Source organism: Euprymna scolopes, chromosome 1 (genome assembly GCF_053919585.1).
Source record: "Euprymna scolopes isolate OS-2025 chromosome 1, ASM5391958v1, whole genome shotgun sequence".
Taxonomy (NCBI): Eukaryota; Metazoa; Mollusca; class Cephalopoda; order Sepiida; family Sepiolidae; genus Euprymna; species Euprymna scolopes.
Genome location: NC_136482.1, coordinates 65,790,946 through 65,817,561, shown reverse-complemented (window position 1 = coordinate 65,817,561; position 26,616 = coordinate 65,790,946). Strand labels below are relative to the sequence as shown.

The 26,616-nt window shown below is 37.5% G+C and overlaps 1 long non-coding RNA gene across 1 annotated transcript in view; it reads right to left on the bottom strand.

Moving 5' to 3' along the window:
• LOC145301511 (uncharacterized) overlaps positions 1 to 26,616 on the bottom strand; it is a 2,019,466-nt gene that overhangs the window by 1,695,784 nt on the left and 297,066 nt on the right. The gene's annotated exons all lie outside the window — the stretch shown is intronic.

Sequence of the window (26,616 nt, the reverse complement as noted above, 5' to 3'; positions counted from 1 at the left end):
TCTAAAAGGTCAAATCGTTTCCCTATGCTTAGTACCCTGTATATCAAATTTCGAGTCTGTAGACTTTAAATTGACAGAGTTATTTCGTAGGGAAATGTACACACACACAGACACGTTCACTTTTGTAGATATATAGACTACGACATCCGGCCGTCTTGAGTTGATGGGTTTGTCTGTTTGTATGTCCTTACCCCATACGATGTTTTGATTCTCGTTTTCAAGTACTGTTTCTAGCTTAAGTTTGTACCATTTTTCTGTGCGTTCGAAATGCAGTTGTTTGCATCATTCCCAGTGTATTCTCCCCTATTATGTTGTGTCCGTTCTTGTATTCCTTTTGGGCCAGTTTGCTGTATTTACTTACTATATTGTTTATCGTTTTGTCTCATTGTCCACAGAGTCTGAATTAGCTGTTTTCTTATGTTTTGTCGATCTCTGCTTCGATGTGGGTTTTTTTTATCGCGTTATCTTGTGCCGCAGTTATTTGGAATTCATTTTCCTGGTTCACGTGTCCTTTTTTGCATCCATCTCCATGTGTTTTCGTTATTCTCATCTTTTGTCATTTTTATGAATCGTCCGTGTAGTTTTTCTCTTCCAAGTTCTCTTTTCTCCTCTTATCCTTTGTCCCTCTGACTTCTGTTTTATTGTTTTCTTTGTATGTCTCTCGCTGCTATGATTATCCTTTCAGTGTTTTTTCACGTAGAGTCAGTCAATATCGTCCTTTGGGTGTATGGCATTGTGCATGGTCATGAATTACCAGGTCTACTGATTCGAGTAATCTCAATTCTGTTTTAGTTCAATCTATGTATGTATATCTTTTATAAGGTTTCTCTCTTCTTCTTCTTCTTCTTCTTCTTTTCTTCTTCTTCTTCTTCTTCTTATTATTATTATTATTCGATGGTTGTCTCGGCGTTTGTGAAAAATGTTCGATATTTTTATATCTGCAGGAAACGGAAGCAAAAAACACAAAAAAAAATGAAGAGTAACGCGTTTTTGTTAAAAGATAAGCTTTAGAAATGCAAACCAATAATGCGACTTTCAGCAGGCGAAATGGCAATTGGGTTAAAAAAAAAGGAAAAACATTAAACGATGAATAATTACTCAAACCATTCGAACAAAATGTTCGAGTATTATTTCAAGGTCATTCAGTTCAATGTTAAGTTACGATATAAATGTGTTAGCAAATGATAAAGATGTAAATACTGATCGTGCGTACATTTCTCTAATTTTTATTCATGTATTGCGCTTTTTTTAATTTTTATGAGCGGATGCGAACTAAAATATTTAGAAAGCTTTCCTTAGACTCGGAAAATGAAATAAGCAGCACCACACCTAGAACATAAATCAATAATATATATATATATATGTGTGTGTGTGTGTGTGTGTGTGTGTGTAGAGAGAAAGTTTACGAAATATTAATATGGATATAAATATATATATAGAGAGAGATAGATAGATAGATCCATAGATAGATATATATATCGATCGATAGATAGATTGATAGATAGATAGATAGATAGATACATGATGGCAGCAACTCGTTCTCGAGTTGCTGCCATTACTTAATATATCTCTGGATCAAACGACGCAAACATGAGCGCAATTTGCAGCACGTGATTGACGGTCACTTCTATGAACTTTCTATAGTCCTTCACATTCACTGATGACCTGGTCCACGCTGGGTTGCCCCGAACACCTACCAGGCCAGACCCTGGAATTTCCGCAGCACTTATTGCCATTGACGCCCATATTTGTATCAGTCCTCATTGAATGTCCGTTTTCCATTTTAGGCTAAAGGCAACCTTTTTGTTATCAAGATACACGCTGATTATAAAATCTGTATTCCATTGCATATCAAGTAATGCCTGGACTTAGATAGATAGATGATGATTGCAACGTCTTGTCAGACGAGTGCCACTCCCTCAGACATTGAAAACCCATGAGCCCAAATGCCTGAGGGAGTATCTATACAAAGATGATGTTACAGAGTCTTAGATTTGTACGGCAGCTAAGTCTCTCTCTCGGTTCAAAATGTTGAGATCCAGCAACAAGCAAGAGTAAGGTAGCCAGCAACAAATTAAACTGCAGACCAGCTTAATGCGGGTACTGGTCTCCCACTTTATGGTTTTTAAATCAGAGATTTGCTTCTCCTAGAAAGGTTGCCTTCACCACGGCTTACGGGAGCCCTCTCCACCCCAATACAAATATACACACACACACAAATATATACTGTGCTAGTTCGCCGTTGATCCAGAAAAAAAACTTCATTCGCCCTTTGGAAGGTCTTGTCATATGCTACTGGTACTATGTAACCCAGTACTACCTGCTTCATGGTCGGGTCACCGGCGACTAAACTGGTTCCCCCACCAGACTTGTTTGGTGAGGAGGGCGGCTAGTCTCCCTGAAGATAGATAGATAGATAGATAGATAGATAGATAGATACATACATACATACATATTAAGACAGATAGATACGGCTATACACGTGTTTGTGGGTGTGGAGCCCTGTTGGTATAGCACTATTTCGATCATGGGTAACTTCCTCAAAAATTTTTTTGTAGATACGTTAACGAGTCTTATAAATTATACAAATTTGTGTCTTAATAGTGCGCACACACATATATAAATATATGTGTGTGTTTTCTTAATTTAAGGTAAAGAAGTTACTTAAAATAAAAACACATATTGCTTCATTTATAGAGCACTATAAATAACTCTGTTAAATTCATTGGTTTGATTTGTATATCCCTTAAAACTGGAATTATTCATCTCAGTATATATATATATATATATATATATATATATATATATATATATATATATATATATATATATATGCGTCAGTGAAGACGGAATAAATTACGATTTATAGACCTCAGAAAATATGAGTACCCTCGAAAACATCACTAACGTTTAAACTGTGGATCAAGGTATACTATTTAACAGCATATGTAAAATGAAATACATGGAAATTCATAGCGTGTGATTCTTGCCTTAGAGAATTATGACTAGGACATGATTTAAGAACCTTAAAGTTATAAGAGCCTTAAAGAAAAAGCATAATTAATTAAACAACAAATTAAGTATAAATCTTACTTCATAATTACGGCAACCAAAACTATGAACATTTACAGGATGATTTTCGATCATATAACGACCGTACAAAAAGTAATCTTAAAAGAAGTACAGAGTGACGGATGCCAATATATCTGTCTTATTAACTGTGCTGCATTTAAAATTTGCAAGAAATTGAATACCCAGAACAAAATTGAATATAGATACCCTTATGCCCACACTTCGCCCTAAAAGACCACAAAGCAAGAGATATGAAATATATTATTTACATAATTTTGATAAAAATCTGCCAACTCTTAATTTCGGGTCATCATGATCTTTGCTCCAAGGCAATAATTGCAAACTTATACTGTTTGACATTGATGCCTACTACCACTGTATTCTCCTAGTTTATTTGATAAGACCTTGAAAGTAGAAAAATGCATATTTAAACCTAATTATACACCTAAGCAGGCTTTATTCTATATAGACTATAAATTTATTCATCCTAAAGCTATGAAAACTATGTCTTTCGAAAAGAATGAAAAATGATTTTATACAATCAACAAGTATTAGCAAGATTAGGATACAACGAACAAAATTATTACATAAATTATATGAATACGAAATAAAGAAAATGCAAATAGTATACCATATAACAATGGCATGAACACATAAAAAAGGAAATAGTAACATTAGAACTATAGATAACGAAATATATGAGAAAATTAGCGATACAAATAAAGCAACCAATTACATAATAAAAATAGTAAGGAAGCTTTAAATCTGGTTTCAATCGCTATTTTGCTTACATATAGAAAGTAACATTTCGAAATTTGTTATCAAATTATTGACAAGAATTTCCATCACGGAAGCCAATATGATAAAGATCTTAACAAGAACATTATCATTTTCTACATTATATAACTTAACTAAGGAATAATGTGCTCCAGTGATGCAAAATTATATAAAATCGGTAACGGAGGAAATAAATACAAGGATATAATAAATGAAAAAATGTGACTGTAGAAATCCTGATGAATGCTCACTTAATGAATATTGTTTTACCTCTGATATTGCATATAGATGTAATCTAATTATAAGGAATAATACTAAAACACACATAGCAATCACAGTGTGTCAGTTTAAAGATAAATGGAGTAACTACATAACATCATTCAAGTTAAATTCGAAAAATGAAAACAGCATCCAACCACAAATTAAGCGTCGCCGGTTGTCGCAAAAAAAACCCCACTTTGCATCGCAATTAAGAGCCAAGCCGAAAAACAGGTTGTTTTTGTTTCGTTAGTAAGGAAGGGTGACAATTCATGAAGGCGTTTCTTTTGGTTTTCGTTCAATTCGTGAGATATTTTTTGCCTCCCCAATATCTTTCAAGTTGTTAAAAATCCATGTATTTGTTATGTCTAATTAAGAAACAATTTATCGAAAGTTGTGTGGGGATTGGCTTCGATAAAGGCTCTTAATTAATCGGTTCCATTATTCGATGGCCGACCACAACGCACATCATCTTCAAGACGAAGACTTGTACAAAGGCATGCTCTCAGTTTCGGACAAGTCGTTAATTAAGATTGAATGCGACCACATTAATGGGTGTCAGCTCTTCTACATAATCTAGTCACCTGAATTGATTTTTCGAATAAAAGTTTTAAAACAAAATTGTTCTTTAGGATTACCAATATATCTTTTCAACCTGTACAGGCCTTTATGTTTCTTAGATTACTAATATCTATACATGTCTAACAATTCAGACCATCATTATATGTATCTTAATTTTGCAAGTATATCTTGATATGTCTCTGTTGCGTTTCATTACTTTTTACGTTGTTCTAAACATTACTAAGTTTGATATCTCCATGCAAATATCGATATATCTATCTACATATCCGTCTATCTCTTCATCTGTATACATATGAGTTCTTCTAATATAATTCCTATTTGTCTATCATACCTATTAAACGCCATTGCACATGAACATATCACCGAAGATATCTTCACTAACCTGACAGATCACCCCGAAGTACTGTCACGTAAAACCTGAGGTGAAGAACATACGCACACACATTGGCATATCTGAGCCCACAAACTCTCTTCGGCTTTCTTCTTTTCAATATAGATATTGACCTTCTTGAGAACAGAAATTTCTAATCACGAAACGCCCCTGCACCCCTGTTGGTTTCGCCATGCTTATTAACAAATCCGAATGTCAGAGATCTGAGTTGTCATGGACCAAAGGGCGTTAGCTCAGGGAAATCTTGTTAGATTTCGGCGTTGTAATTGGAAAGGGAGATACGCTTTGTATGTAGCGAGTTGTTTATACAACATCAGGAGCACTATCACTAACGCAGCATTTAATATTCCAATAAGGATGCGTGTATATAAAGAATGTTATATGCATATATATATATATATATATATATATATATATATATATATATATATAGCCTAGATAAATTTTTCTCCTTAAAATCTACATAAAAAAACTATTTAATTTTTATATTTTTTTTATAATTCATTAGAAAACTATTTAGTCAGTAAGTCATTTAATCACCTACAATCAAAACATCAACTTGCTCTCTCGAATTCACTATAGTCCTAATATTAAGTTAAGGGATCATCAGTTGTTTGCATGAACCACTGTTTCGGAGATTTAAAAATAAAACAGTACATTAAATACTGGTTCCTCCAACAGTTTGATCAAACACCACCTACCTTAAAAAAGTCACGGATATTATATATAGTTTCCTACTCTTGATTAATTTGGCAAGCCTATTGATTTTATAATAAATACTTTCCTTTCCTGTGAGATTCGTCTGTTTTCAAATTCAAAATGGATACGTGTATATATATATATATATATATATATATATATGTGTGTGTGTGTGTGTGTATGTGCATATATATATATATTCATATATATATATATATATATATATATATATATATATATATATATATATATATATATATGTGTGCTTCACATGTGTATATTTTTCCAAAGTAACGAAAGGTTATAGAATATACGCCTGCTTTAATCTGTAAGTTGGTGTTGGATTTAGTATTTTATTGTTGAAAAAGTAATTTCTGATATTTCAATACCCATTTAGTTTAGTTTTTATGGATCAAATTAATGTTAATATTAGTTATTAGAATTAAACTTCTGTTAAACGTTTCGTTTTTTATGGGTTTGTTTTGACTTCATCTAGAAAAAATTAGATTTTTGATAAATTAAATAAAATAATTAATAATAAGAAGAAATATGTCGGGTATTTGACATCTTTTACAAAAATATATCGGGTATTTTACATCTTTACAAGAACGTTCTATATATTGGGATCTTTATTTTAAATGTTCATTGCTGTATATCTGTATTGCTATAAGGTAGAATCCAATTACTCTGACTTTTTCATTTTATAATTATGGTGTGAATAAAAATGTACATAGTCATTTCTGTGTGTGTCTTTTTTACGGTGGACTTGGTACTTTAATTCATTGTTATCATTTATTAAACAGACATCGAGAAAAAGGTGTGGATTTGTTTTTTTTATTTTGTTTTTGTTTTGTTTTTTGTTTTCTTAATTTTTCGTATGCGTAATAAATAGTAGGTTCAATTTTGTTAATCTTTTAGTAATACTTTCTATTTTTGATGATTTAGCGAGGGAAATTAAAATTCCATCTATATATCTAAATTACGAATTATGAATTCTATATTTAAGTGGCCTAGTCTCGATAAACTTAGAAAATAAACAAGCTAAAACTCAGCTTAGTGAGTTTCCCATGGGTAAAGTAAATTTCTGCTTGAAGTAAAGTTTATCAAAAGTAAAATACGTCATATCAAAGCATAAATCTATAATGTTAATTATATTATCTCCAGGGAAAGGAAAATTAATCTTTGTATTTTTTAAAGATATTTTGAGAGTAGTTTTACGCATATCTATTAGGGATGGAAAGTAAACGGATTCGGTGTCGGGTAGTCATAGTTTTATTAGTAAGGTTATAATTTTTTTTTAATTTTTGCATGAAGGCCTCAGAGTTTACTTATTGAATGAGATGAGCTAATCGTGCCTAATACTGGTGAAAATAATTTTATAATGGCCTTTTATGTGAAACACTGACGATGCTTGAGATGATTCGAGGTGTTTTTATATAGGTATTTAATAGCTTATGCAAATGGAGAATTTGGGATGATATTCGATATATTTTGTCAAGGTGTATTCATTAATTTCTTATGCATTTTGTTAAATACACATATTTCCTTTTGTATTATTGTAACGTGCATCCAGGAGATAAGCGCCCGCGTGTTTGCGTGTTGTGTGGGTACGTGGGAGAGACGGATGAGGGGAAAAAGACTTACCTCGAGACCAGCTCAGCGTTACCGACCAAAAATAGAAAAGAGGGACCAAGATGGCGACCGCCGTCTTTTGTAAAGTATGATGTCTCGCAAAGTCACACGAATTCTCGGAATATGCAAATTTAGCCGACCTAGAACGACGATAAAAGCGGGTGAGGGGAAAGACGTGTGTGAGTGACGATTGAGTTGGCTGGGGAATCGTGTGGCTGTTGCTTCTTGTGCCGTGTTGAGGATATCTTACCGTGTTAAAGAGAGAGTCGGGCGCCATCTTGAATTTTTCCCTACATTTTTTTTCTTACAGTAATTTCTCACTTTTACAAGCTATTTCGGCCATTTGGCCTCTAGGACTATGACCGAGTCGAAATTTGACTTAAAGCTCATACCCGAGTTTGACGGGTCCACGTCCATCGTCGACTGGGTTGAAAGGGTCGAGCTGACGTGCGACCTTTGTGAGGTGAAAAGGGTACACACTGTAATTCCCCTGAGATTGGCTGGGGGTGCCTTGAGTGTATATCAGCAACTCAGTGCTGCCGAAAAGGGAGATGTCACCGCAATTAAAGCTGCGCTGTACAAGGCATTTGCCATGGATCCTTGTACGGCCTATGAAAAATTTGCTTCCCGAAAACTTCTACCGGAGGAAAGCGTGGACGTTTTCTTCGCTGAGTTAAAGAAACTTGCAGTTCTGTTCGGTGGAGGGGTGTCGGAGCGGACGCTTGCGTACGCGTTTGTGGCGGGCCTTCCCACTCGGGTGAAGCAGCTACTGAGAGCCTCAACCAGCGTTTCAACAACGACCATGGAACACTTGATGGAACGTGCTCGAGCCATCATCAAAGATGAGGAGGACCTGGGGGAACCAGTTGTGATGGCGACACAGACAGGCCAGATTGGCGCTCGGGAGATTCCGAATCAGAACCCTGCAAGCAATGGGAAATGTTTTCGCTGCGGCCGACGCGGACATTTTGCAAGGAATTGCACCAACAGGGGGCGTGTGCGCTGTTTTAAGTGTGGCGGTTTGGGGCATCTAGCCCAAAACTGTGCGGGAAACGTATCAGGGGAGAGGACGTCAGCGCCGCCCTGCTCCCCGAGCAAAATTTGAACAAGGCGCAACCAGTAATAACCGTCTACGTAAACAGGATACCCTGCTTAGCACTTCTCGACTCAGGCTGTTCGCATACTATAGTGAGCACCAGGCTGTGTCCAAGTTGGACTAAGAGGAAGATCAAAGTCACCACGATAGGAGGCGAGACCCAGACATGCTGTGGAGCTGGAACTGTCAAGATCTACACGGACACCGGTGCAGCCACTAAGATCAATGTGCTCGTGACCCAAGGAAATCTCCTGGGGTTTGACCTGTTGCTCGGATACGATGCCATCAAGGCGCTGGGGGGAGTCGCAATTCATCGGGATGGAAAGGTGCGATTCTTAGAGGCCCCAGTGTGTGCAGCGCTCCATATCGATCGGCCGGATTTTACAGTGGACTACGACTCGCGCAAGAGGGCCTGGATTGCATCTTGGAAGTGGACCGAGGGAATGGCACCGACTAAACTCAAGAATGGGGTTGCAGAGTACCCTATACCCAGTGAGGCCCGAGCAGAATATGAAAGGGAACTAAAGGCGTGGATCCAAGATGGCTGGTTAATCCCCTACCCTGAGGACAAGCTTGGGCCTCCGAAGGGTCTAATACCCTTGATGGCAGTAGTCCAGCATAACAAGTCGAAAGTACGGCCCGTGCTGGACTATAGGGAGCTTAACAAGCATATTGAAGCCTACACTGCCGATGCTGACGTATGCGCCAGTAAGTTGAGGGAATGGCGTCAGAAAGGCACTAATGTCTCAATATTGGATTTACGAAAAGCCTATTTACAGGTGCGAGTTGATGAGACGTTGTGGCCGTTCCAGACAGTTTGGTTCCAGGGGCAGAGGTACTGCCTTACACGCCTTGGCTTCGGCCTAAATGTGGCACCACAGATCATGAAGACTATTGTCAACACAGTATTGTCCCAAGAAAAGCCCATGAGGGACTCAACGTCAGCTTACATTGATGACGTATACGTCAATGAAGATGTACAGTCTGCGTCGTGTGTCAAAGAAAAGTTGGCTCAGTTTGGTCTGGAATGCAAGAATCCCGAACGTTTAAGGGAAGGAGCACGTGTATTGGGATTGGATGTTTATGAAGAGGATGGCACCCTACAATGGAGGCGTGGCAGTGAAATTCCAAGCATCCCCAACCTCGTTACAAGGCGGACCGTTTTTTCTTGGTGTGGAAAACTTGTTGGTCACTTACCAGTCTGTGGCTGGCTCCGCGCAGCTGTTGGTGTGATTAAACGCAGAGCAAATTTAACAACCACGGGTTGGGATGACATATCCGATGATGTCCTACTAACTCTGATGATTAAGGAGACACTGGAGAGAGTGAACAAGAAGGACCCTGCCTGTGGGCGGTGGTGTGTTAACGGAGACAACGTAGGTGTGTGGGTTGATGCCAGTTCTTTGGCGTTGGGAGTATCGTTGGAGCAAGGAGGAAACGTGTTCGAGGATGCATGTTGGCTGCGGCCCGTAACAGATTCTCAGCATATCAACCTGGCAGAGCTGGACGCTGTTGTAAAGGGGGTAAATCTGGCCCTGCAATGGCAGTCTAAGAAGTTGACCTTGTACACAGATTCTCTCTGTGTCTACCACTGGGTGTCTGACACACTTTCAGGACGGACACGAATCCGTACCAAGGCAGCAAGCGAAATGTTAATACGGAGAAGGCTAGACACGCTAAAAAACCTGGTATCTGAGTATGGGCTATCACTGAGCGTCACTCTGGTGCCATCACATTGTAATCGTGCTGACCAACTGACCCGTGTACCTCACAAATGGTATGAAGCCGCGAAGATGGGAATGGAGATTACTGCTCGATCTTGTGCAGTTGCAATCGACCCATGTCAAATACAAAAAATTCATGCACAGAGCGGACATCCGGGTATCAAGAGGACCCTTTATTTTGTGAGGCGTGCATACCCAGCAGTGACCAAGATGGATGTCAGACAGATCGTCAGAAATTGTGAGGCTTGCCAGTCTATTGATCCTGCACCAGAGCGATGGCAGAAGGGTCGCTTGGAAGTTGAGAGTGTGTGGCAGCGGCTGGCCATGGATATTACCCATTACAGTGGCAAGCCCTTTCTAACTCTCATTGATTGCGGGCCTACGAGATTTGCGGTGTGGCGGCAGATGACCAGACAGGATTCAGCAAATGTTGTTCGCCACCTATCATCCATTTTTTTTGAGCGAGGTGCGCCGGAAGAGCTCCTGACTGACAATGATGCAGCGTTTTGTAGCCAGCAAGTCCGGCAGTTGTTAGATGAGTGGGGCGTCCGTCTACGGTTGCGATGTGCGCATGTGCCATCAGGAAATGGCATTGCTGAAAGAAGCCATCGCAGCATCAAGAGAATTGCTGCCAGGAAGCGATGTACTATTGCGGAAGCAACATATTGGTACAACATTACGCCAAAGGACGGGACGTCCCCTTCAACCGCACCTGCGAATGCTATTTACACGTACCAAGTCGGAGTGAAGGGAATCAACACTACGCAGCCAACCGACAAGGGAACATATAACAGATATGAAGTGGGAGATCCAGTGTGGGTGCGGCCTCCAGGAAATCGGTGCACCGACAAGTTTAAGCGAGGACACATATCTGGAGTGATTAGCCAGCAGTCTGTTTTGGTCGATGGAACCCCACGACATGTGCGAGATCTTCGCCCAGCTACCGAGGTGCGTCATACAACTACAGAAGAAAGCAGTGAAGCGTCTAGCGATGAGCTGCCGATGCACGGATTCAGTGAGCCCCTTCCAGAGACTGATAGCGATACTTCATCTGATGAGGCGGAACCAGATCCAGAGCCCGAATCTGAAACAGTGAATGTACCTCTTCGCAGAAGCACACGCACTAAAAGGCCACCCCCCCAGTGCTCTCTATGTGATCATCAGATCAGGGGGGAGTGTAACGTGCATCCAGGAGATAAGCGCCCGCGTGTTTGCGTGTTGTGTGGGTACGTGGGAGAGACGGATGAGGGGAAAAAGACTTACCTCGAGACCAGCTCAGCGTTACCGACCAAAAATAGAAAAGAGGGACCAAGATGGCGACCGCCGTCTTTTGTAAAGTATGATGTCTCGCAAAGTCACACGAATTCTCGGAATATGCAAATTTAGCCGACCTAGAACGACGATAAAAGCGGGTGAGGGGAAAGACGTGTGTGAGTGACGATTGAGTTGGCTGGGGAATCGTGTGGCTGTTGCTTCTTGTGCCGTGTTGAGGATATCTTACCGTGTTAAAGAGAGAGTCGGGCGCCATCTTGAATTTTTCCCTACATTTTTTTTCTTACAGTAATTTCTCACTTTTACAATTATATCACAGTTGTGTGTTTTTATATATATTACGATCATTTATATGTTTAAATATTCTTTGTATTTGGACATTTCCATTTACAACACACTACTCTTGTCTGCAGTTTACATGATGATGTTATAGTTGCTGTTTACGTTAATTTGCTCGCATTACGAAGCATGCTCACCAGTTTAACTTCATGGAAGAAAACGATCTTAAATACAATACACAATTAATCAGCTCATCGTTTCATTGAATCTGCTAACATTTAACTTTCATCCAATTTAATAAAACAAAAAAAAGGTTTCTTTCAAACCTCTCCATAGATATCCTAAATAATAATACAAGAAAATAATTTAGGTAACAGTTAAAATCTATTGTTTAATATATTAATTAATTAGTTATTTAATTTAATCTAATGCATAACATGTCTTATGTCTGTCTCTCTGTTTGTCTGTGTGTCTGTCTTCATATTTCAAATTCTATCTCCTCCAAAACTAGAAATCGCAGACCTGTGCTAGGGGCCGCGAATGATTGGATATTTTATAGACTGATTTTTCAGGGTCTTTAACCAGTTAATGTAGTTGTAAGATGTCCAACATGAGTCCAAATTGCAAAATCTTTTATACATTATGTGCATTCGTCTACTTTCTTTTTTGTTTTTAATTTTTAGCAGTTTATATGCTTGTCACGTAAATACAGCTATAACATAAGCAGCTTTAAATGCTGCAGTTTTGAGTTCGGTTTCGATTCTGGCAGATGGAACACAAATTGTTTTTCTCTGGAAATCACGATTTTATAATAATATCTACAAAATCTCGACACATTAAAATATCATATTTAAGCGTATTTCAAAACGTGACAAAGCGGGGCGCACTCCCATTTGTCTAATATATAAAAGCAAATATGTCTGTCTCCATATTTTTCAAACGTTATCTCCTCCGAATCTTTAAGTCGCAAAGCGCTGCCAGGCTCCTCAAATAATTAAATTTTTAGGGGCCGTTCTTTTATGGGTCTTATACCACGAACTTTAGGTGTCGATATGTTCACGATCATAAGCAGGCCGCAATCGTACATCCATTAAAAAAACTTTATAAACAATTTTTATAAAGTTCTTGAGACCTTATCTTCGCAAACAAAAAGAAACTCTTTTCGGACTTAATTTGATTTCTATGGAATTCTTTTCCCGTTTACTTTGTATTATACTTTATTTTTCCTCCGTCATATTCATAAAAAATATTTAAAGCGTTTTCCCCTCAATTTAGTTCTGTTGAGCGAATAACATTACCCGCTTTTTTAGCATTTCTTTATTTTTAATATTTTTGAATTCATCGTGTTTATTGGTCTTATTCGGCCATTATATATATATATATATATATATGTGTGTGTGTGTGTGTGTGTGTACGTGAGTGTGTGCGTGCGTGTGTTATAATATACACTCTGTGTCTTGTTTTTGAGGGAAACTCGTACGTAATGAAACCTCAATATTTTCTGTACATTTTGATATTAAGCAAATTTAAATTTATAAACCAATTGCTTTTTTCTCTCCAGCTATCTCTGTATCTGCCCAACCCTCTTTAACACACACCCACTCCCACGCACGCTAGTATATATATATATATATATATATATATATATATATATATATATTTCCTCATAGTATGCAGTTGAAGATTTTCATAGATATGCTTTTTATATTTTATTTTTAATATTACGCTTTGCTCTTAACAAAAAGTAGTCCAAATCGCTAATAGTTATACTCTCCAAACTTTCTATGTTTGCATTAGAAAGAATAATTATTCAATACTTGTTGTGACAGCCCAAATGTATGTATATATTACAGCTTATATGAGCAGAAATCTAGGAAGAATGATCTGGTCGATGTGAAACAACAGAATCGAACCGGACTAATATTCTTTTATTTTTTCATAACACATTTTTACTTTCTTATAATTCAGATAATAATACTTCCGTTAAAATGTGTTATAAAACACAGATTACTTTCTTCTGGTATCAGATAATTTTCATAACTTCTGATTTGTCAACTTTTTTTATGTATCATTGAAGCGGTAATAATCCCTTCGCGAATTACCAGCCAGGTGAGTGATGCGTCTTAATTATTGAAGCAGCTCGCCCCAGGCGTCCAAAGCCATATCAAACGGCGCTCTTCCTTCGTAAAACCGAATCCCTTATTCTTTTCGTCTCGAACGGATCCCCTCACTAAGGCCTCATATAGTGCCTTGCAAGATAACGGCTGGGTGTCAGAAAGGCATTCTTTCACCCGTAGAAGGGACTGTTGACAGTCGCGAGAAAAAATGCACTTGTTTCGGAGCAGCATGTATGTTTCCCTTTAGCCGAATGCACACTCTCCAAAGCCTGAAAGGTTTTCTCAGTATCTTCCATCCAGTAGACACCGTTTCCCTCACTAGGTGTATATATTCGGTCCAGATATATCAGCCTAAGAGTGTGTTTACGAATTTTCACAGTAGGCATACCGACCGCCTTCAGACGGATGAGCACGCACCAAATAAACTAGTGAGGTCTTCGTGAGTGAGAGTACTGATAGACGGTATAATATGAGGCGGTAGATATGAGAATTACATACCTCCGCCCGACCATGTAATGAGAGGTTTATCAAGGACCACAAATGAGATGTGACCTTGACCGCTTCCAATACTTCAGACCAAATTTTCTTCAGCTGGAGGTCGGGGCCAAAGCAGACGCGGAGTAGTTCAGGCACCTAGACTTAACGTAGTTAATTATGACCCCGGTTATCTTTGCATACCGACTTGTTTCTGTGCCAATGACTCTAATCCCGGCACTGCTCGTTACAAGCAAGGTCACGTCGTCGTCATAGGCGGTATACTTTAACGGGGTAGAGCCACCTGGCAAATAATCCTACGAATGGCCGGATTCACCGGAAGCTGGCGCAAAAATGGCTCCAGCGCGAGCACATATAGCATGGGTGATAACGGACCACATTGACGGATAGATCTTGTTAATATGAAGAGCTTAGACCTCACCCCATTCATTTCCACCATAACACGGGAGTTTGCATACAAGAGACGAATCCAAGAGTGAAACCGGGGCCAAACCCAGCCGAGTGAAGAACGGCCACTAAGTAATGGTGGTCTACTCTGTCGAATGCTTTGAACTGATCTAAATTGATCAGCGTGGCTTCTGTGCCGACTTTTTCTACGATTAGGCGTAACGTGTGCAAATTATCCTGAATCGTCCGGCCCTTAATAGAACAAGTCCGTTCGAGACTTATTAGACGGTGCAAGACAATCTGCAGACGATTTGCTAAGATCGTGGCCAAAATCTTTAACTCTGTGTTTAACATCGTTAAGGACCGGAAATTACTTATCCCATCCCCACCATTTTTATCTTTGCGCAGCAATTTAATGATCCCACTGGTAAGTACTGAGGTATGCACCAGTTCCTAAACCAGGAGTTGAAAAGTACGGCCAGGAATAAAAATTGGCGATAGCCTCAAATACACCTCGTAGGGAAGACCATCAACCCTAGGGTCCTGTCTAGCCCGATCTGTTTCAGGGCCTCAAGGATTTCTTCCTCTTTTATGCCACCTTCACACCTAGCCGCTTTGGTCGCCTCGAGGCGATAAAAGTCAGATAAATAGGTGTCAAACTGTTTAATACACTGTTCAGGTTCATGATGAAAAGCTCGTGAAAGTGAGCCCAAAAAACTTTCTAATATTCCGTCATTTGAATTTTCGGTACGGCCGTCTGGCAATATGACACTGGCGATGTGTCAATCAGTAGAATGTCGAAATTCCGCCACACGAAGTGACGGGTCCATATTTTTTGCCACGTTCGGCGCTCTTTTTAATCTGGCCTTGACTAGTAATCCCTGGACCTCCCTGTTATCCAGGGAGTTCAGTTCAGCCTTAGCTATAGTATAACTATCTCTATCCCCCTCCACCGCCCTTTTTAATCTACCTTCTAATGTCGCTTTCGTTGCTCTAACAGTATGGTTGAGCCGGCGACTAAAATCAGCACCGAAGGACTTAATAACTTTTTTAGGTTACTCCACCACTTATTCCCACTAACGACCCCGTCAATTCCCTCTATATGCTACAAGCTGTTCCCGGAAGGCCTTCACGTCGAACAACGACGTGTTGAACTTCTAGTAACTATCCATCCTAGGCTTAACACTATCTAAGTTTACCCGGACCCGGACAAGCCTATGATCTGAATAAACTATATTATGAAAGATTGGACAGTCTAAAAGCCCTAGGTCGACTCTCCTAACTAAGAACCGATCGATGTAACTCGAAAGTCGCACCGGATCGGAGTCGCGTCTACATCCCGGGGTTTTTCGTTTCGATATTTATCACCAAGATCAAACTTGTCAATAAAATCTCGAAACGCCTTAGCATCCCGATTCTGGTTAGTAGCCCTTATGGTATTTACCCGCGACATAACTCGGGATCCAGTACCGCGATCTAGTCTCCCGCTAAAACTAACCGACGAGACGAATTCATAAGTCTCGATTCGCCGAAAAAAAGAAACTAGCCCGCTATGGTTCTTGGGCGCATAAACCTCAATAAAATGAAATGCCACATCTTTAGGGTAATATTCAGCACGTACAATCTCCCCTCTGGATCTGCGTATACCGGATCACACGGCGCATCAAGAATGCGCTTGACTAACAAAGCAACGCTCTTTGCCTGGGTATCATAATGTGCTGAATAGAGCTGAAAGATTCTAAGGCGCACACCCTGATAATCACTTGGAATAGTGAGTCTCCTGAATACACCAGATATCCACACAGAGGCGTATACCGGATCACACGGCGCATCAAGAATGCGCTTGACTAACAAAGCAACGCTCTTTGCCTGGGTATCATAATGTGCTGAATAGAGCTGAAAGATTCTAAGGCGCACACCCTGATAATCACTTGGAATAGTGAGTCTCCTGAATACACCAGATATCCACACAGAGGCGTTGAAGGTCGCGTACAACTCGAAATTTACGCGGGGTGTCCCTCAACCCTCGTACATCTAAATTAGCTAATCTTAAGGCCATCTTGGATCACTTAAGGTTGAGAATCCTGAAGAAACATAGACGGTGGCACCATAAACCAATGGCTTCCTCCCGATTTCTTACAACCGTAAGAATCCTTCTTGCAGTTTTAAAGTTCTCGGCATCAGCTATTTCTAGTTCTTTAGCTGTTTTCAAGGCTTAAAGGCCCTATAGTCTTTCTTACTGATTCTTTATCAACGCTTCTTGCTCAGGGGTTATTTTACAAACATTTTTACCCTTAATGTACGGGAGTTTTTCTTTCTCGGTTCAGCATCTGATGAGGAATTTCTTGGTTTTTTCTTTTCTGTTGTGGTCGCGGGAGGTTGAGAGGACTGAGGGGGAGGCATTCTGTTTTCATTGGGCAAGAGACAGAGGGAGGGTGAGGGTATTGCAGTGAGTATTAAAAGAGGATGGTTTGGACGCTAATTGTTTCTTAGAGACAAGATTTGTCAGGATAAGTTTTTCGCTTTTGGGGAGTGTGGTTGACGGACCAGGGTAGAGCCTGGACTGGGGATAAACGGGTTTTCGTCGGGGAGGTTTTTGAATCAGGAAAAAGAGATTCAGGGAAAAGCTTGGTATCTTTTTTTTCAGCGTTTTGCTCTTCGTCCAGCTTGTTATTTAGTTTGCTTAGTAACTTAAACTTATTACCTCCTGGGTCCTTCGAACACATTGTGTCTATTCTTTCTTTTTCAAGGCTTAGGGCATATGTCTTTGGGGATGAGGGTTTTCTGTTTTTAACCAGAGTCCACCCTTCAGTACTATAGCCTATTTAAGGGGCCGGCTGTATCCATGAAATTCATCCAGGTTAACTCCAGTTATCTCCACAAATTTAAGGAGAAAAGCACATGAATATTCCCCAGGGACGGTCGCTGGGACCTCAAATACTGATACCTACGTTCACCTCCTTCCCATGGATTCCATCAGTAAAATGAAGTCTTTTGTAATAATTTCTTTCTTGGCCATATAGATGCACTCGTCTCTGGTCTTAAATAACGTATTCAATGTATTGTACCCCTTGCATTTAGTGATTCTTGCCGGCCTCAAGCCTATTGTTGCAATTAACATTACTACCTCGTTTTTCATCGACCTAATCAGTTTTTTTTGGTCTTCCTATCGTCCATAAACAAAATAATTGTTTCTTGGTAATCTCTTCCAGCCTTGGAAGGTCCATCTTTATCCGTGACAAACTCAGTACATTGCTTTGCTTTTTCAATAAACTCCTAAACGTCTATCTGTATAGCTAGAGGCTTCGACCATCCTTGGGTTTCCATGTTGCCAGTTGGGTTCTTGGTCGGTGGGTTTTCTTTCGGCACCCGGTGGCTACGCCACCGTCGGCGGAAGAAAAAGGTAAAAAGAAAGTTTCGAATAATAGTTAACGTAGGAGGGAAAAACAGAACAGCAATAACAAATCTAACAGGTAAATAGCGGAAGGAATAGCAATAATAATAACAATAATAACTAAGTAAAGCGGAGAGAGACGAGTCAGACGATGAATGGGGAGTATGACACCAATGATTTCGACGATCGTTTTTATAACCACAAGTTATAATAACCAACAATGGAAAGCTTACAAAGTTGCTATAAAAATTGTCGAATTTTGGATTCAATCAGTTCGCCGTTGTCTCCCTCACGAACCTATATTTGATTCTTCGCCGCTATATTTTTTACTGAGAATTACTTAACACCCAAGATTCAAACTACACTGATTCTTCACCACCATCATTGTTCAACACAATGTTTCAACACTTCAGCAGTAATTCTCCTTTGAATACTTCCGTCTCTAATTTACAGGTGATTATTCGTATTTCGTAATACAGGATTTATTGAACATTACTGCTCTTACGTTAGAGGAAACAATTCGTATTTCTACATATGAACTGCTTCAACAATACTGTCTCTACTTTACGTGAAAAGTTCCGTATTTTTTATACGGCATTACTTCAACTATATTTCTCTTAATATCTCCGTCTTTACTTTGTGGGAGACGTTTCGTATTTCGTCATGCGAGATTTCTTCAACTATACTTCTCTAAATATGTCCCCATACGAGACTCGCAATGAGCAATGTATGACATAAACAATCTCAGGAGATTTCACACCCTCACGTCTCGAACTTTGCAGCAACGCTTGGAGTAATAAATATCGATAGACCACCAAAGCATTACCCAATATAGAAATCATTTTAGTCTGCTTTCCAATCCTTAGATAATCACGTTGTATGGTCCACCGATGTCGTCATAAACACAGCTCATCCTCAAAGGGGTTTAATAATCGGGCATATTCCTCTGCATCTTTAAGTACTAGTTAAATGTTGTTAGCCTCATCGAATTGTTGATTCCTTCTTGATATTCTTCGAACTATATCCCACAGGATCCAATCACTTACTTAGGTCACTAATTGGTGTGTTTGCGGGATTTTAACCTCACTAGTTTTCCTAAAAGCGGCACGATTTTTACTCCCAGAAATTCTGTTATCAATACGGGCTTAAGACTTAACATTAACCTATAATTCTCCACACTATCTTTCGAATGACAGTTTAAAGTTTCCATGATTTTAGTTAAAATCTAACGTTCATCGACATCATTTCTCCCAATGGCGAGCAGCATGAATTTGGTATTCTGGTGATAGCAAGGGTTTCCGACTGTATTTGAGATTTAGGTCACACAGTATCACACATCATCTTACTCATCTGCCTAATTGTTATAATCTTCGAATGAATGATACCGACGATGAAAAGCAAGCATATAGGTTCAATTTATACAACTTTGAATATATAAAAATTAAATTCGAAGGTTGGAAAAAGTAAAAATTAAATAATAAAGAAAAAACAAAAATATTCTGCTTTTTAATGACATCTGTTTGTATGTATTTTATTTTGATATTACCAGTTGTATTCCGCTCTTGATCTAAAAAAAATGTAGCAACGTTGAGAAAAATGATATTACTAAAGAAAGGGAAATTCTCAATCTAATTGTAGAGATAGGAGGTACGGTTTCCATAACCAGGGACCCAAGTGCTCAAATAAAATAAATATACTTCGTCTAACATCGACACTATGTCACAGGAAAAACATGAGGAAATGGATATTATTTTCAAACTCTTCGATTTAGAGATACCCCAAACTAGCCTTAAAAAACGATAGTTTAAAAGAAAACGAAAGTCGCCGAACTTACCAATGAAGAACTCTAGGATTAATCGATAATTAGATTCCTGCATAGTTAAGTTCTGCGATGTGCAGGTTCTAAACTTAATGATAACAATGAATTTTCCACTTACTATGAACACTGGATAAGCATATTGCCGCGGCGTTAAGCGTCATTCACGCTTATACATTTAAAGTGACTTTCTTTATTTGTTTTATTTGCTTTTCTTTTAAATATATCAAGTTGACAAGGCAGTGCTTGTGGTTTTTAACTTTAAAATTCAGATTAACATATCTCGGGTCAAATAAAAATTCATAGATCGAAATAAGTACTACAGAATCAGTACACAGTGGCCAACGCAGACTTAGTGTAGTTATGCTAGTAACATAAAAATATTACGTTATAGTTGTAATGTAGTCGCTGATTGCGTTTTTTGACATCGCTTAGGTTTCTAACGCATTTCTCACGCATGAAGTTGTCGAGATGCTTGAAAAAGTGGCGGTTGATAGGGGAGATGTCTGGGGGGTATAGCAGATGAGGCAGAGTTTCGTAGCACAATTTGTTCAACTACTGCAGCGTAAGTTTAGCCACGGTCAGACATTGTCGTGGACGAGAATTGAACATTTTCTGGATGATGTTGTCGAAGTTTCTGATGTATTTCATCCATTTGTTGATATTACTTGTTCGCTGTAATGATTTCATCTACATAAAAAAAAAACTTGTAATAGATGAGACCGGTTAATAACACCAAATAGTAAGCATAACTTTCTGTTGATGCAACTCGGGCTTCGGGAAGTGCCGTGAAACTTCGTCGATGTCTTCCCACTAGGCTTAGCGTCGCCGGTTATTGTAAAGAACACACTTTTGATCGACAGTCACACCCCGATCAAGAAATGAGTCATCCTTGTTTCGTAAAAGAAGAGAAGATGATACTTCATAACGGCGTTTCTTTTAGTTATCGTCCAATTCGTGATGAACCTAATTATAAATATGTGTGTCTTTCGGTCTATCTCAAGTGGTTGGAAATCGTCGATACGTTACGTTTAATTCAAAAGTAAATTCTCGAACAGTTGTGCGTGGATTGGCTTTGCTTAAGGCTCTTAGTGGATCGTTGTTTTCATCCGATAGTCGAGCAGGACGCTTATTATCGTCAAGACTCTCGCCGCCGCCACGGAATTTATTAAATCCCCAATATTCTGAGCGCCCTGTAGTGGTTTCTGGGTCAAAAGCTTCGTCGATATCGCGAGCTGTTTCAACAGCTTTTCGTCTTAGCTTCAATTGAAATAAAAAATGTTTTCCATCTTGTATTCAACGTTCTAAAATTAAGACACGATTGTATTAAAACGATTATAAATAAAACGATCAGATAAGACTAAAAATGATCCTTAAATTGATATATAAAGTAAAGTTAATATAACAAAGACTTGTTTAAAAATACATCATTTGAAATCAAAATTAAAAGTTCTGCAAAAGCTTTCTAGTCAACCTGATATTACGTTCCCAGTAAATACTTAGTTGTGCTTTTCTTACAAAACCTTACCCGTCTACAATAACAATTAAAACTAAAATACGTATATACGAAAAGTCGATATAAAACCAAAAATAAGATTAATAACATCCCCGGAATGAATGTGACAACAGAATATTCTTTTCATTGTTTTGACTTGCGAGTATATAATGATACAATTCATCACCCGGGAGCCACACCACTCTATATAAAAGCATATAGTATATCAAAAGATACACACTCGGAAGTAAAAACAATGAAAAGAATATGTGTTAGCCATAGCCCTAATAATAAAAAAAAACACGAACGCTAATTGAAAAAGGAAAAGTAATTGTCGATTATAAAAATGTGTTTTTCTAAAAGTATCCAGAACATTATCAGGTGTGCCAGGCAGATGACGATAGAAACTGGAAACGGCCGGCAGAGATTTCCTAAAGTGTTATATCGCTACAAGATGATAATGGTAAGCATACAAACATGAAAGTACAATAAATACACAATAGAGTAGCATGAACCTGCAGTATATCTTAAGAAGAAATATGTGTTTGATTGTAATTGAAATAAACATTTGTGATGCAAATATTGTTTTTCTTAAGTTTTCAGATAAGACTTTTAAGGGAAAAGGTTTTTTTTTAATATGAAAAGATATATAAAAGAAATGAGGGATTTTCAGTTGTTGAGGAAGGAATCTATATGTCAGAAAATTTGTCCTTCTTTTTCAACAGTAATAAATTAATAACACTGATTTATTCATTTCTTTTTTTTGCTTCATAAACATAAATAATATGTACATACACACATATATATAATATATATATATATAAATAACATATATATATATATATATATACATACACTGCTGATCAAAAATTTAAGACCACTTAAAAATCTTTAAAAAAAACAAAACTTTTTTTTAAGATAGATTTCAAATCCTTTCGACTTAAGGTTACCAATACTATAATCTAAAAGGTTATGGAAACAAAAATGCCACATTCCAAAGATTTGTTGTAATTTACATTTTTATTAAATTAGGCTTTGCACACATGATCAAAATTATAAGACCAGAGACAAAAATTCTATTAAATTGTACAAAAAGTGTATCAAAGTGTATGAAAACATTCACAATCAAACTTAATCATGCGTTCTACTTCCACTGCTTTTAATGACTTCAAAAATTATTTGGGGCATGTTTCTATTAAGGTGCGCGGGATCCTGCTCTAGTTTCTTAATATGGCTTCATGAAGTTCATTTTTGTTGAATATTGTTTGCCATTTCTATAAACATCTCTAGTCATTCATCCCAAGCATTTTCAATTGGGTTCTAGTCCGATGAGCATGCAGGATGTCACAAGAGATGGACTCCATTTTCTTGTAGAAAGCTCAAGGTCCTTCCTGCAGTGTGGATTGCCGCATTATCCTGCGGAATAACCATCTATCCCCACACAAACGATGACCCTTCATCATCAAAGATGCTTTTTTGTAGCATGCTAACATAACCAGCTGCTGTATGACGACTCTGCATCACCTGGAGCTCCATCGCCTCTTTTTAAGAAAAGGCACCCCATCTCCTTGCTACAAACCCTCCACACTATGTTATGCGCAAAAAATTTCAAGGGTCACGTTTTTGTCATGCCAATATCGCTGGAAGCCATCAGGACCATCTAAATTTAATTTTTTATTCATCAGGAAACAGGACTGTCTTCCACTTCTCAACGTCTCAGATGAGGTATTCACGACCAAATCTTAAGCCGCCCACTTTGTGAAGTGGAGACAATCGAGGAATTTGTTTACGCTTTTTATTTATTATGTTTTTTTTGTTAATGTCGTCACGTGGTTATTTGACTGCAATCAGCATATGTAACCACCTTTATTTGACTAGAAGAAAGTCTACTGTCATTCATAACAACCCGTCTGATTCTCCTACTCAATGCAGGAGAAATTTCTGGGGGTTTACCAAAGCATTTTGCTTTTCCATAATTCTCAGTGTTCTTTAGAAAGTTGTAAATAACAGTTTTACTGCGATTTACCATAGCTGATTTCACTCGCTGTGACAAACCTTGCTTATGGAATTCTAGAATTCGAGACAACTCAACTTCGGTTAGTTTTCTTGCTTTAGGCATGGTAACACCTTTACGCAGTTATTGCTAATCTCTAATTGAACTAAAAATATTAAATTACCATAAATCTAACAATTTATACCCTCGGTCTCATAATTTCCATCATGTGTAAATAACCTAATTTAACAAAAAATGCAAATGTTTAAATAAAATTTTCATCATGTGTAAAAAGCCTAATTTAATAAAAATGCAAATGTTTAAATAAAATTTTTGGAATGTAACTTTCTCTGTCTATTACCTTCTAGATTGTAATATTAGTAGCCTCAAGTTGGAAGAGTTTAAAATTTATCCTTAAAAAAGGTTTCGTCTAAAGATTTTAAGTGATCTTTTGATCAGCAGTGTATTTATATATATATATATATATATATATATGTGTGTGTGTGTGTGTGTGTGTGTGTGTGTGTGTGTGTGCATATATATATATATATATATATATATGATTATAAAACTAAAATGACCCTGTAACAAGTGATGTAACCCACTTTCCGGTTTACGACATCCGGTTGCGCATGCGCGCATAAACATTAACCCATAGCAACGTAAACAAATAAACACAAATCGCTGCTTTTGCAGATTTTGACCTGTGCACTGAAATATAAACGTTATTATTTCGAAATCATTATTTTACATGGGAAGAGTGGGGGTGTTTTGCAACTATTCTTTATTATAACAATACTGTCGCTATTTTCTTACAACTACGCAACTTTAACCCATTGACAAACATAAGAACAATTGTAGTAAAGCCAAAACTAATACTACTACTACTACTACAACTACTCTCTATCCGTCTCTTTTCCTTCCTTCCTTCTTTTTTTATTTTTTTACATTTCTAGATACAAATAATTGTGTGAGAACGTTGAATTTGTCGACACATTTACTAATCTGTTTCAATATTAGTTTTATTTTATTTATTTAAGTTTTATTTTTTTGCTTCAGGTTTTATTAATTTTTTTTTTTAGATTTTAAGTTTCTATAACTTGGTTGAATGATTCCAATATGGGTTTTCCATTCTTATATTTCCCATCGGATGTTTCATGTGCGTTTTTGCTGCTAAATGACTTTCGTCGGCGTTCGATTCGTAGGAAAATCATGTTTAATTTCCGATTTTTTAGCGATTATTGAGAAAATAGGTAACTTTACACGAACAAGGAGGATTTTTTTTCAGGTTTGAGTGATCCGTCCGTGATTTTTCATTTTAATATACGTTCATTGAAATGTTTCTGTTATGTCAAAAAAGAACCCTATTTTCTTTACGTCATGCTCATACATGAATTCTATAGCTAATATAACATACTGACCTAACGGTTCACGGGTAGTCTAGTATATATATATATATATATATATATATATATATATATATATATATATATATATATATATATATATGAGACAATAGGAGTGGAAAATGAATTCCAAACACTATATATTGGAAAATATAAAATGAGTCATTTATTTAATGGGGATATACATACATTTGTTTGGGTGATAAAAGCGACTCTTTATACCAAGGTACTCTGAAGCCTAATGCTACTCATCTTAAGAGTAGAGAAGATCCCTCATTAAAGAACCTTCTATATCAGTGTCTACAAGAAACTCTAACTTTTCTGCAAACTATAACAGATTCAATGTATACTCCAACTTTTATAACAACACAATACTCAACAGAGGATATAAAGACACACGTATGTACGATACGAATAATAGTAAGTAACATACTAACACTCTAGGTATAGTTTACCACAACATGACTAAATGTAAATCTAAATAATAAGCACATAGAAAAAGAGCAAAAGCCCTCAAAATCGAATCAGAAGGAACAACAATATTTGGTTCAACCCCCATACAATAACAGTGTCAAAACTAATACCTCTAACGATTTTTTTTAAATAATAGAAAATTCTTTCAAATACCCTCACAAATACAGTACGATTTTAAATAAACACTCTATTAAAATATTCTTTTCATCCATGGTTTATATAGGACAAACTATTATAAACACGAGTAATAAGAGAATATAATCAGCACAGCAAATACTTTGCAATATTCCTAGCCCGGCTTACACAAACTATTACTAAAACAACCTTATCTAACTTAGTTAGAAGATTGAAACAAAATGACGTAAAGTCCTCATTAAAATGGAAAAGTGTATAAAATCGAAAGCATACAGCCCAGGCTCAACATACTGCCTGCTTTGCAACGCAGAGGCGACCGATATTATAACGTCACCGAATAAACTACACATCCTCAACTCTAAGCTAGAGATAATTTTCAGTTGCAGGCACAAAAAAAAATTATATACGGAAATACAGAAAAACCCGCCGAAAAAAAAACTCCACCAGACAAGGACTAATATCGATTGACCCTAAGACGAACCATGCAGTCACTTAACACCCCCAGTTAAGAATCCTTGCCCCCAGCAAACAGATAATACCCCTATTTTTTTCCTGTTCTCGCCATATAGACTATAATTTTTATCTATTAATACAATCTCAAATATAGAATATGTATATATATATATATATATATATATATATATATATAACTTTACAAACAACAAATCCACGTTAAGCCATTACCCCCATGCAAGTTTTAACTCACACTACAAATATTTTTATTCGTAATATTGCAAACAGGTATCTCTAACCAAATCTTAATCTAAAGCCTCGCTTAATATTTACATCACTTATTAAATAGCAACCTAATAAGCAACTCACGTTGATTATACCCAAAATGGCGCCCTCCCCAATATAAAACTAAATCTTAATAAAAAAAAAGTAATTCAAAAGCATCTCATCCACTTCTCCGTTCCTCAATCCTCAAACCGAAAACAAGAACTCTAAGATCTCCTCCCCCGTTTCTTCCAACTACAAAACTCCCCAAAAAATAGAACTAATTTTAAACAACTCCATACTATATACGTAACATAAAATTATGCAATAAGAAAAAATACCCCTAAAACATTCAAACCAGAATTATTCATATTTATATTAACTAAAAATGTTATTGCAATGGCA